Source organism: Peromyscus maniculatus, chromosome 15 (genome assembly GCF_049852395.1).
Source record: "Peromyscus maniculatus bairdii isolate BWxNUB_F1_BW_parent chromosome 15, HU_Pman_BW_mat_3.1, whole genome shotgun sequence".
NCBI classification, from domain to species: Eukaryota; Metazoa; Chordata; class Mammalia; order Rodentia; family Cricetidae; genus Peromyscus; species Peromyscus maniculatus.
The window spans coordinates 34101592-34115839 of NC_134866.1; the positions used below are offsets into that span (position 1 = coordinate 34101592).

The 14248-nt window shown below is 42.3% G+C and overlaps 1 pseudogene; it reads right to left on the reverse strand.

The window, feature by feature from the left end:
- Nucleotides 1-7807: 7807 nt before the first annotated feature.
- Nucleotides 7808-8479, reverse strand: LOC143268759 (selenoprotein K pseudogene; annotated as a pseudogene).
- Between the last annotated feature and the right edge of the window lie 5769 nt (nt 8480-14248).

Consider the following 14248-nt stretch of genomic DNA (forward strand, 5'->3'; position numbering starts at 1 on the left):
CAGATAGTCCCTCACCAGACCCTCAGGGTTGTTTTTTTTTTTAAGATTTATTTATTTTTATTTTATGTGCACTAGTGTTTTCCCCTGAAACTGGAGTTACAGACAGTTGTGAGCTGCCATGTGAAATGAACCCAGGTCCTCTGGAAGAGCAGCCAGTGCCCCAACCCCTGAGCCATCTCTCCAGCCCCTCCTTTTTTTTTTTTTTTTTTTTTTTTTTTTTTTTTTTTTTTTAATGTCTTCAGTAAAGCCTACATTTTCTAGTTGTGTAGAAAGTCTGAAATAGTAAGTCAAACTGTTGGGCAGGAACTTAGAGATTGTCTTATCTTTTGACCACAGCTCAGCCTTAAGCAGCTTTACATGCTCAGGGTTTTGAAGGTTTTGTTTGGAGGGATTGTGTTGTTTTTAGGGGGTTTGGGGGGGTATGTTTTTTCTTATTTTCAGTTAAAACCCGAATCAAATTGAGTGTCTGAAATGATAAAGAATAAGCCTTCTATATCTTTTTGCTTCTTCTCTTTCCTTCCTGGTTTTAAAAAGAAAAACAAGTTAATAACACTTTCTTCTATCTCCTTTTCATTCATTCTGGCACTGATCCATCTCCAAACCTTCACTTTCTTCAAACAATCTTTAATTCCAGGCACTATGAAAACTGACATTTTTTCAATGATATGAAGAGTCATGGTCCCTACTGTTGAGAAAGATTAACAGTATGATATTCTACTGAGAGAATTCTTTGTATTTCCCTGCCCCCCACACCCACAATGGATTATGCTACATAGCTCAACAGTCTTCTAGCCCAGAGGCAAAGATAAGCTGGCCTGTGGCTGATACCCAGTTACTGACCTATCAGTTTTAACTCCAGCCCATCTCAGCAAAGCATATTGGAGTATAAGCAAACAGGAATTACATAGAAGTAGCTTGAATCCACTCCAGTTTAAGAAAAGATACTATACACTGTAAGCCTGTGTTAGTGCTATGGCATTTTTTTAAAAGGTTTATTTATTTAGTATGTATACAGTGCCCTGTCTGCGTGTATGCCTGCAGGCCAGTAGAGGGAGCCAGATCTCATTACAGATGGTTGTGAGCCACCATGTGGGTGCTGGGAATTGAACTCAGAACCTCTGGAAGAACAGCCAGTGTTCCAGCCCCTTGTGCTATGGCATTTATTAATTCAAGTGAATTGAGTCCTGATGAAAACACCAGGATGACACAGCACTGATGGAGCATAGTGGAGGAGCTCAGAGGCTGACATCTGCTTACTCTCTAGCCCATTGGTGCCTCTGTGAAATTGGATCTCTTCTTGTTCTTAAGTCCTAGATTCTACAGTATCGTGCTTTTTACTTTACCTCAGTGTCCACCTGTATTTGTGGTAGCTGAGGTGGGATAGTAAGATAGATAAAGAGGACCATGGAAATGGCTCAGTGGCTAAAGGCACTAGCTACCCAAGCCGGATAACCCAAGTTTGATAAAAAGCAAGATGTGTCTAGAGAGATGGTTCAGTGTCAAAAGCACTTACTGTCTCTCCAACTAGAAAGAGAGCATTGGCATCCACCCCTCTCTGCTTCCTTATGGTGGAAACAATGTAACCGGCTACCTGCTGCCCTTGCTATGATGCCCTCAAGACATGATGTACATTCAACCTGGGATACAAAATAAATTCTCTCTTCCTGAAGCCACTTTTCTTGGGTATTTTATCTCAACAATGAGCAAAATCACTAACACTCCGTTCTTTCTTTGTGGTCAGGTAAGCCCCAGGATATTGCCCTATGTTTAGATATTGCTGACTAAATACATGTATCTCCAAAATATATCTGCTAAAATTCTACTCTTACTCTGATTATAATTTGATGATCAATTAGGTCATGAAGGTAAAGACCATGGGGATAGGTTTCGTGCCTTTAAAGACCACAGAGGGCTCTCTTTCCACCATGTAGGACAACAACACAAGGAGTCTAAAAGTCTGCTATCTTTATTTCTTTCTTTCTTTGTTCATAAGCCACCTGGTCTATTTGCTTATAAAATCTGGAAAAAAGATGCAAAGCTTGTTTTGTTCCCCTCATCAAAACATTGTTTGACCAGATTCTACACCAAATGGGTACCTTACAAGTTAAATCAATTTTTGACAATTTCTTCTTGAAAATAGTGGTGAACGCCCTATGTTAAGAGCTCAGTCCCTTAGGACCACATCCCTTATCAGTTGTCAACCACACACCTAAGGTTATGACTTTGAACTTCTGTACATCAGGGTCTCAGCCCATAACCCCTTCCTTGAGTGCTGTAGTTTTCCACAGCAGCTCACACACCCTAAGAAAACAGTTTACTTAGACAGTTTATTTAAATAGTTAATTACAGATGATGTCACAAAAGAGTCATTTAGATGCAAGAGGCAGATTGGGCAAAGAATTTAGGAAGAGGTACCCAAGCCTACTCCCAGCATACACCACCCAGAAACTTGTAAATGTTCAGCAACCGAAACCATGTGCGTTTGTGTTGTGGAATATTAGTTTAAGATGTATTACATTTGTTTATGCTGTGGAATATTTTTTAATGATACAAAGAGGTATTGCATTCTTTTATGTTGCATTTGTTTAACTCTGTAAAGATGTGTTACTTTGCCTGTCTAAAACATCTGATTGGCCTAATAAAGAGATGAACAGCCAATAGCAAGGCAGGAAAAAGGAAAGGTGGGGCAGCCAGGCAGAGAGAATAAATAGGAGAAGAGAGAAGAGCCGGGAGTGAGAAAGGAGGAGAGGAAGATGCCAGGGGCCAGCTACCCAGTCATACAACCAGCCACGGAGTAAGAAGGAAAGAAAGGTAAAAGCCCAGAGGCAAAAGGTAGATGGAATAATTTAAGGTAAGAAAAGCTGGTGAGTGGCTGGGCGGTGGTGGTGCACACCTTTGATCCCAGCACTCGGGAGACAGAGCCAGGTGGATATCTGTGAGCTTGAGGCCAGCCTGGTCTACAGAGCCAGGTCCAGCACAGGCACCAAAACTACAGAGAAACCCTGTCTCAAAACAAAACAAAACAAAAGCTATCGAGAAACAAGCCAAGCTAAGGCTGGGCATTCATAAATAAGAATGAGTCTCCCTGTGTTTATTTGGGAGCTGGGTGGTGCGCCCCCCCAAAGAGTAAAAACAAACAAGCAAAAAAAAAAACCCAACTACACTTTTGCGTTTTTGTATCGTCTATATTACATAGGCAGGAGCAATGAATTCAACTTTCATCCCTTTGCCTCCTCAGAGACTGGGCGATAGAGCTGACAGTGCCAATTTTCTTTCTCCCCCCCCCCTTTTTTTTTGATTTTTCAAGGCACAGTTTCTCTATGTAACAGTCGTGGCTGTCCTAGAACTCACTTTATAGACCAGGCTGGCTTAGAACTCAAGAGATCTGCCTGCCTCCCGAGTGCTGGGATTAAAGGCATGCATCACCACTGCCTGGCCAGTGTTAATTTTCTAATCACAGGGTTGGATCCTTTGGTAAGCATGCCCTACCTTAAGGCATCCCAGAATGGCTTTGTTAAAACAAAAGATGTTCCTATTATATACATGGGAGATTGTAAAGGTGACGAGCGCTCTGGCAGGAACATGGTTCAAAATCCAAATATTAGACAAAAGATTTTTCTAGTGCCTCTTTCTACAAAGGTGTCAGAAGCTGTGAACCAGGAACCAGGTGCAAATATCAAATATCTGTTTGTTCTTATACCACTACCACAGCAGCCCAAGATACTGTGCCTCCTTAGTCTTTTCTCAGTTGCCATGTTTTCTCAGACATTTCCAAGTTTTAGCATCCTTGGCACTGCTGTGGCATACTAGTACACTTCAGAATATCCCAGTAAAGTTCATCTGGTGCTTTTCCCATACCTAGACTGCTGGTGGGCTTGGAGAAAGAAAAACAGCCTAATGGTCTACTTCCACCACACATATCCAAGTTGCATCCTGTCGGCAGGATTCATCCTGTTGACCTTGACCTTGGTTACCTGGCTTTGTCACATTTTCCTCTTATGGTTACTCTGTTTCCTCTTTCCAGAGTTTAAAAGGAAATCATTCATTAAAGCCCATCCTCAAGAACTGGAAATTTAGGGCTGGAGAAACGTTTGAGTGCATAAGTGGATAAGAGAACACTTAATTGGTCTTCCAGAGGACCCAAGTTCAGTTCCCAACACCCACAGCAGGTCACACACACACACACACACACACACACACACACACACACACACACACACACACACTTATTCAGAACACTGTAAACTTGTACTCCTTCTGCTTTAACTTGTAGTGTCCATTGAGCATTTGGGGGGCTGAATTGGAAAGATCACAAGCAAAGTCCAGGCCAAGGTGGGTTACACTTTTTTAAGACTGTATCTAAAAAAAAAAAAGTGGAGTATCATTACATAGATTATTTTGGAATTCTTCATGTCCTCTCTCCCCTCTATTTAATTGCTCAAGCAACCACTCCCTTATCCCACTATTGAAGCAGAGTCTCACTATGTAGCCTTGGCTGGCCTGGAATCTGAACCCAGTTTGTGGACCAGTGTGGTGGTTTAAATGGGAATTCCCCCACACACTCATGTATTTGAAAACCCAGATGGAGCCGGGCGTTGGTGGCGCACGCCTTTAATCCCAGCACTCGGGAGGCAGAGCCAGGCGGATCTCTGTGAGTTCGAGGCCAGCCTGGGCTACCAAGTGAGCTCCAGGAAAGGCGCAAAGCTACACAGAGAAACCCTGTCTCGAAAAAAAAACCAAAAAAAAAAAAAAAAAAAAAAAAAAAAAAAAAAAAAAAAAAAAAAAGAAAACCCAGATGGTAAAACTGTTTGGGAAGGATTAGGAGTAGTATCAGGACATAATATCATGAATGGAATAAATCAATACAATTAATGTAATTAATGAATATCATAAATATAGTTATTGAATGAATACTGCAAATGTAATCAATGAATACCACCAATGTAATTAATATCATGAGTATAATTAATGAATGAGTGTAATTAATATCTTGAATGTAATTGATGCCACTGAATTGTGAACTTAAAAATGGTTACAATTGCAAATATTATGTTCATTTAAAAAAATAAGATGGAATGTAATCACTATACATTATATGTGTGCATGAAATTGAAGATAGAAATGTTCTAAAATAGAAAGTGGTGATGGTGTCATGGGCCTATGACAAAAGTCCATCAAATAGTGCAAACAGGACAATTGTATGCTATGTGAATTATTTGTCAATAAAGATTTAATAAAATGTAAAAAAAAAGTGGAGTATCATTACATAGATTATTTTGGAATTATTCATGTCCTCTCTCCCATCTATTTGTTTGCTCAAGCAACCACTCCCCTACCCCACTAATGAAGCAGAGTCTCACTATGTAGCCTTGGCTGACCTAGAATCTGAACCCAGTTTGTGGACCACTGTGGTGGTTTAAATGGGAATTCCCCCATACACTCACGTATTTGAATAACTGATGCCCAGATGATGAAACTGTTTGGGAAGGATTAGGAGGTGTGGCCTTGTTGGAGGAGGTGTGTCACTGGGAGTGGGCTTCAAGGTTTCAGAAGCCCATATAATTCCCAGTTAGTGCTCCTACATATCTTATGCTTGTGGATCCAATGTAAGCTCTCAGCTACTGCTCTAGCACCATGCCTGCCTGCTGTTATGCTTCCCAACATGATGGTCATGAACTTTAACATTCTGGAGCCAGGAGCCCCCAAATTAAATGCTTTGTCTTATAAGTTGCTCTGGTCATAGTTTTTTGTCATGGCAGTAGAGAAGGAACTAAGATAACCAGGCTGGCCTTGATCTTGCAGTGGCCCTCTTGCCTCTGCCTCCTAGTCCCAATATGACAGTTGTGCATCACCATGCCTGTCTAGTTATTTATTGACAGCAGTGTGAATTCATGGATATTTTAAATCCAATACTATTTTGGTTACTCAAATTGTCTCAGCTTTCATTAGAGATCCCTTTTCACTGGCTTCTGTATCTCTTTGACATCTTTCTGTTGTGGAATATTTAACTATGTAAAGATGTGTTACATTTGTTTATGTTGTGGAATATTACCCTAACTGAGTAAAGATGTGTTACATTTGTTTCTGCTCCCTTTGTTCATGATGTAAAGAAGTGTTACATTTATTTTTGCTGCATTTGTTTAAATATGTAAAAATGTATTGCTCTTTCACCTTGCCTGCCTAAGGCACCTGACTGGTCTAATAAAAAGCTGAATGGCCAGTAGCTAGGCAGGAGAGGGATAGGTGGGGATGGCAGGCAGAGAGAATAAATAGGAGAGAAGAGGGGAGGAGGAGGAGGAGGAGGAGGAGGAGGAGGAAGAGGAGGAGGAGGAGGAGGAGGAGGAGGAGGAGGAGGAGGAGGAGATCAAGGAAGAAACAGAAGGATATGCCCAGGGCCCGAAGCCAGGCAGCTGACCGCCAGACCTGGAGACAGCAGGAAAGTAAGACATACAGAAAGAAAGGTAAAACCCCCCAGGCAAAATGTAGATAAGGAGAAATAGGTTAAAATAAGAGCTAAACTTAGGCTAAACATAAAACTAATAATAAGTCACTGTGTCATGATTTGGGAGCTGGTTGGTGGCCCAAGAGAAACCCTGTAGTTTTAATAGTTTCACACCTTTCCATGTTATGCAATTCCAGGATGCTTCAGACTCATCTTATGTAGTCCCAGCCCTTGTCTTCAGATCAGCCATTTCTTGGAGAGTCTTAGTTAATTCTGTTGTAGATTTGTATTTGGTGCTAAGCATGCTCATTGCCCCTAGATCCTCTCTGCTAAAAGAACAGAAAAATAGGCATGTATGGGTATACTAACTCATACATCTATCCATATCTCAGAATATTCTTTTTTGTTGTTGTTTTTGTTTTTGTTTTGTTTTTCGAGACAGGGTTTCTCTGTGTAGTTTTGGTGCTTCTCCTGGATCTCACTCTGCAGACCAGGCTGGCCTTGAACTCACAGAGATCTGCCTGGCTCTGCCTCCTGAGTGCTGGGATTAAAGGCATGCACCACCATCTCCCAGCAATATCTCAGAATATTCTATCCAGGGAACCATATTGTCTTCAGACATGAAGGCTGCTAGTGTTGTGGGATGGTCTGTATGTGCTCTGATTGGTCAATAAATAAAACACTCATTGGCCAGTGGCCAGGCAGGAAGTATAGGCGGGACTAACAGAGAAGAGAATTGAGAGAACAGGAAGGGGGAGAGAGAGACACGGCCAGCTGCTGCCATGACAAGCAGCATGTAAAGATGCCGGTAAGCCACAAGCCACGTGGCAAGGTATAGATTTATAGAAATGGATTAATTTAAGATATAAGAACAGTTAGCAAGAAGCCTGCCACGGCTATACAGTTTGTAAGCAATATAAGTCTCTGTGTTTACTTGGTTGGGTCTGAGCAGCTGTGGAACTGGCGGGTGACAGAGATTTGCCCTGACTGTGGGCCAGGCAGGAAAACTCTAGCTACACTGCTTGGTGTTATCAAAACACTATAAACCAGGTGACTCATAAGCAACAAAAGTTCATTGCTCATGGTTGTAGAGCATGTGAAGTCCAATATCAAAGTGCCATCACATCCATTGTCTGGTGAAAGGCCATCTCCTGGTTCTAAGTTGATGACATATTGCTGTCATTTCACATGGTGGGAAGGCCACTCCCAGGAACTTCTTTCACAGGGCAGTGATACCGTTCTTTTTTTTTTTTTTTAAATACATAGCCTTTATTTCCTCCAGATCAGAGACTTGGGTTTAATCATATAAACATGAAGAATCAAGTTTTACAACCTAAAAATATTTACTTATTAAAACTATATTATTATTTTAGTAAACTATACAAAAAGATAAGGAGACAAACATGTCCATTTATCTGACTGCATGTCAGTCAGGCCAGATCCTGCAGAGGGAGTTCCCAGCATGACCTCATTTATCGGTGACAACACAGAGCAGTCCTCGTTTAGACATACACCATCTTGTTCTGCATAAGCATCTTCACCTCTTGATGGTTTCCTTCTACACATGTGCATGTCTAGTTGTCTGCTCCATAGAGCAGACATTTACCTTCCTCATCCACCAGCCATTGGAGGAGGGCTGGGGCCTTGAAGATGACTGATTCGATCCATTCTTCTTCGTGGAGGGTTTCCTGGTGACCCTCTTCCATCATCATATCTGGAATCAGATGAGCTTCCATGGCCTCTTCTTTTTTTCACATCTTGCTGAAGCAGAGTTTTGGAAAACAAACAAACAAACAAACAAATACAAATTCGGCGATTCCCCAGAAGAAATCTGTTATAAAAGACAGTCTCCATGGGGACCGATTCTGGCTGTCCAATACATGTCCATTCAAGATGTAAGCCATCTTCCCTTCAGCCGCCTGCTTCCAAAAGACCATGATACCATTCTTAAGGCTTTACTCTCGAGACTTGGTCATTCCCTCCTAGTCTCCACATCACCGTAGCATTGGTGAGTCGATTTCAATGTGTAAGTTTCAGAGAGACACAAATGTGCAGACTGTAGTACATGCTCACACTAGTAACTTTTCTTTAACTATGATAAAACACCCTGACCATGGGTAACTTAGAAAATAAAAGGGCTATTTTGGCTTAAGTTTCCAGGAGGATAGAGTCTACTATGGCAGGGAAAACATGGCAATGGGCAAGGAAGCCATGGCAATGGGAGCAGGAAGTTCCCATGTGTCACCATCTGCATACAGGAAGCAAAACCAAGCAGGAAGTAGAGCCAGGCAAAAACAAACAAATTTCAAAGCCTTCCCCAAGCCATATACTAGCTAGGCTCCAACTCCTAAAGTTTCCCTAGCCTTCCTAAACAGTGGCATTAACTGGGAATCAAACGCTCACATACAGGAGCCTATGAGGGACATTTCTCATTCACACCCCACAATCTCTACCCATAGCTGTCTACTTGATTTATTACAATGGTGTGACTTGGATGAAAGTTACATGAAATACCTCCTTCAAGAGAAAACACTCTGAAAACGTTACACAGCTTGCTCCCTGCTGGTCTGGTAAAATACTCTGACCAATGGGAAGAAGGGGGAGGTTTGGTTGGTGCTTCCAGGTCACCATCCATCATTGAGAGAAGTCAGGGCGGGAAGTTAAGCAGGAGCTGAAGCAGAAGCCATGAAGGAATTATACCTTGTGGCTTTTTTGGTACCACTCAGAACTACCTCCCCAGAGATGGTACTGTCCCCTGTGACTGGGGCCTCTTGCATCAATTACTAATGAAGAGAATCCCCCCACAGGCCAACTTGATATGGGTGAATAATTCCTCGGTTAAGGTTCCTTCTTCCTATGTGATTGTAGCTTGTACCATGTTAACAATAAAATCCGACTAGGACTGTTCACCTCTTGTCAACCTGACATGCAAAGACGTCACTTTAAACCACAACCTTTCCTCTCTTGTCTGTATCCAGAGTCTGATGTTAATATAATAATATGAAACACAGTTCAATTTCAAAAGTCCCACAGTCTTTACATTTTTCATAAGTTTAAAGTTCAATGTTTCTGTTTTTTTGTTTGTTTGTTTGGTTGGTTTTTGGTTTTTCAAGACAGGGTTTCTCTGTGTAGTCCTGACTGTCCTGGAACTCACTCTGTAGACCAAGCTGGCCTCGAACTCAAGAGACCCACCTGCCTCTGCCTCCTGGAGTGCTGGGATTAAAGGCGTGCACCACCACCGCCCGGCTGAAGTTCAATGTTTCTTTAAAAAATTCCAAACCTCTTATCTGTGGACTCCTGTAAAAATCAAAAGTTAAATACTTCGTATTCCATAAAGAAAGGACATAATAACAATCATACTTAACTAAAACCAAAATCCACCGCTGGGTGTGTCTCCTAGGTGATTCTAAAACCCATCAATGGACAAGAGCAACTGCCACCCAGACTAAACTACTTAGTTACAGCAGTGTGAATGGAATGAAACATGTGACCCATGGATAGAATTGCTAATTTAACTTTTATACTCTCTAGTATTAGCAACTTTTCTACTGCTGAGACAAAACACCACACGAAAGCAATTTATAGAAAAAAAGAGTTCATTCGGGACTTAAGGTTTTGAAAGGATGATAAACGGCGCTGGTGGCAGCACTGGCTACCGCATGGAAAAGTCAGGGTCATGACAGAACCCTATGTTGCTTTTCAGAACTTTATTAGGAGGGAAAGTGGTGGTGGTGGTGGTGGGAGCCAGGCCTGGGGAGGAGAGAGAGAAAGAAGGGAGCAGAGCAGAGAGCAGAGAAAGAGGGTGGGGTCTGCGTCCGGCTTTTAAGGCATGGATATAGTCACCAGCGCACACTGATGATGTAATATGCAAGACCCTGAACTGCGAATAGCTAAAATGAGGGCAAAATCCTAACAGGTTTCACGGGGTTAGAGTCCATGATAGTGGAGTGGAGGCGGCCAGCAGACATTGTTAATCCCACTGATTGAGAGTAAGACCACTGCCACAGTTAAAAGCCAAATCTGAAACAAGCTTTAGTTAAATACTGGTCCCGTGGATGGCTCTGGCCAGGTCCAGACCCTGGGAAATGGCCTCGAATTCAAGGTTCCTTGGGAATGGCCTTGAATCACATTTTGCAAAGGCTTAAGAAAAAAAAAAAAAAACCCACAATTCACTGCCTTTTCCATCAGGTCCAATCAGGGCAAGCATGCTTCCTGACATATTTCCTGCCTGTGAACCTCCTACCCACCTGTGATCAAGCATGTCTGGTGCAGATGGGTCGAGCAAACTTGTTTAGGGGAGTGAAAACATGTGGCTTGTTATCTCCCATAAACAAGAGCCTTCAGCGTTCCAGGAACTATCTGTCCTTGGACAAGCGGCTTGCAGATCTGAGGCATTTTTGTTTCATGAATCTCCAATGCATAGTAATTAAAACTTAAAATATAACTTTTAGCCGGGCGGTGGTGGCGCACGCCTTTAATCCCAGCACTTGGGAGGCAGAGGCAGGCGGATCTCTGTGAGTTCGAGGCCAGCCTGGTCTACCAAGTGAGTTCCAGGAAAGGCGCAAAGCTACATAGAGAAACCCTGTCTCGAAAAACCATATATATATATATATAACTTTGGCTCTAACAACATGCCTGCTGAAGAGCAGCAGCTGAGAGCTCAGATCTTTAACCACAAACAAAGCAGAGAGCTCACTCAAAATGGCAGGCATCTTTTGAAAACTCAAAAGCCTGTCTCCAGTGACACACTTCCTCTAGCAAGGCCACACCATGTAATCCTTCCCTGCAAGTCCTACACAGCTTGGTCCTAGAAACCTGACTAGGTCAGCAAGGGAGTGAAAGACTGATACACATCTAGAAACGCTGGGATCAGGTGGGATGTGTTTGCTCTGATGGAACCATACCAACTATGCAACAACCCAGAACCTTGGTGAGTTTATTTATTATTTTTAAAAATTATTTATTTTATTTTTTAATGTGTTCCTAGGAGGCCTGCTCTTTTCTGAGGGGAGATGGAGGAGGCTTGGATCTGGGGGAGAGGGGAGATGAGCGGGGAGAGACTGGGAGAAGGGGAGGAAGGGAAAATTACAGTCTGGATGTAATATATAAGAGAAGAATAATAAAACATATTTATCATATTTTTAATATTAAAATTATTATATAACTATATAATATATTATGCCTTGATTATATAACTAAAATTATATTATAATATTATATTCTCACCTCCTTCCAACCCCACATATACTCTTCTTTGCTCATTTCAAATTCATGGCCTTTAAAAAAATAATGGTTGTTACATGCATATGCATACATATATACATACATACATACTCACTCACAAACATACACATTCTTAAATACATGAATGCAGTCTTCTCAGTCTGTATAATGTTAGTTGTGTGTAGATTTTCAAGGCTGACTATTTGGTTTTGGGTAATTGGTGTGCTCTTCCCTAGGGAATACTGGTTTTCCCACTCTAGGCACTGCTTAGTTGCCTTTGTGTAGGGTTGAAGTCTCTTCGGCTTTCACCCATCCACATTAGGATGCTTATTGTTGTCTTGGTTCAGCTCCTACTTAGGCGATCATGTTGGCGAGACTTCACCAGTATAGCTTCTGGTAATACTGGGACACACAATCTCACCACAGACTCCCTGATCCTCTGGCTCTTACCATCTTCCCGCTCCTCTTCTGCAGTGGTCTCCGAGTCTTGCATGGAGGAGTTGTGTTGTAGATGTATCAGATGTGGACTGGGCTCCACCACTCTGCACTGTGATTGGTTGCAATTTTCTGTAGTGGTCTCCATCTGTTGCAAAGAGAAGTTTCCTTGATGTGTGGTGTTGTCCTTTTTAGAATGTTCCTAGAGATTGTCCAGCAGGTCTATTATATACAGCATAGGGGGAAGGCATTAGCTAGTTTCCATAAGAATTCTCTGTAGGGAAGCAGCCTCAGGTTGTAGACATTTGGGAGGAAGAAACTACAATTTCCAGGATAACCAGTGTTCTCCATCATGCCTGGCTTACTCTCTGCTTCCTTGCTTGTTTCCTTGACAAGTTTATTGAAGTAAAATTGACATGCAGTGAAATTCACCTCTCTTAGATGTAGGATTCAGTGAGTTTAGAAAATCATATTCAGTTGTCTAGCCGGAACCACTCTGAATATAGAATATTTTCATTACCCACACAAATTTTGTTACAGTCTTTCTTGCCTCTTTCAGAATGTCTTTTCTCTTAGCATAATCTTAAAGCAGGGTTCTCAACTTGTGGGTTGCAACCCCTTTGGGGGCCGAACAACACTTTCACATGGGTCACCTAAGACCACCAGAAAATACAGGTATTTACATTACAATTCATAACAGTCGCAAAATTACAGTTATGAAGTAGCAATGAAAATAACTCTATGATTGGGGGTCACCATAGCATGAGGAACTGTATTTAAGGGTCGCAGCATTAGGAAGGTAGAGAACCACTGCCTTACAGCATGTTGTGTAACAGTTTCCTCCGACATTGAAACATTCTATCCTACAGGGACGCTCCTTAAGCAGGAAGGTAAACAATTTAAAATAGCTTCAGGAAGTTCCTGAACCTGACCAGATCCACTAGGCTCCTCCCTGCCAGAGTAAGCAACAAAAGCTGAGAGTCCCCCTCAGAAGAGCCAAGCTGCCAAGAAGTGTCTTAGACAATCCAAGCTCTGAGACCAGATCTGCTGCCTGGAAGAAGTAGAAACCAGCTGAGCTGCCTGGAAGACCTTTAGACCATAGTCACCTTGAAAAGACACTGTCTAACCTGTTGAGCTGCCTGAACGCTGTGCAGTGAGCTCCAAGCTTTCCAGCCTTTGTGAGCTGTCACCCTTGCCAGAGTGGGCTTTGGTGATGCAGCTGTCTCTGAGTCATCTCTGCTCCTGTGCTCCTGTGAGGAGCCCCTCCCCCATATTCCTGTACGTAAGCCCAATAAAGCTCATGGCTCACCAAGTTGGTTTGTTGGTATCCCTGGCTTTGGTCTGTAGTGGACTCCTTATCTGGGCTAAGCAGTCACACGTGTAGCATCTCCCCAGGACAAGTTTTGTCATGCAACATAATTGGTGCCAGAACAGGGACGTGACAAAACCAAAGAGGAGAAGTGAGTGTACGGTCCTGGCTACGAGTAGCAAGGCATGCAACTGAGGTTGAAAAGCCAGAGTGGGGAGCCTCTGTGGAGGTAATTCTGATACAACTGTCTTTTCCTGTATGCTGTGTATTAATGTGCCTTTGTGCTATGGCAGCTGTTGCATGGTTCTTGTTATGGACAGTGAGACATTCAACTAAGGCTAAGCCATCAAAATTAGGAAGAATCCTGGGACGGCAGTCTTTGTCTATGTGGTATGGAGTGGCATGTCTGCTTGATAAGTGGGGTTCATGACAGTATTATGGAGATACCTTGGAAACAGTTAAAGGTCAGAGGAAACTTTATAGTCTTTGAGATTGGCACACAAGGATTGAGATTGTTAGCAAGGAGCAGCAGAGGTTGCCTGGCCACAGTGGTGCATAATTAGAAATGTATCTGAGGCCAAGATGGCAGCCAAGAAGAACTTGTCTGTGTAAAGGACCAATTGCAACAAGAAAGGTAGAAATGGCTAACATCTTTTGTGTTGGCCTCTGATTTGGAAATTAGATAAACAAGAAGATGAGCGATGGTAAGGCTGTGTAGGAGATCCCTCAAGTGCAGTCTAATGTATAAAAAGAGGGGAACTCTGTGATCCAATATACAGATAGGGGTCTGTGAAAGAATGGCCTCCATAGGAACATATTTTAATATGCTTAATCATCAG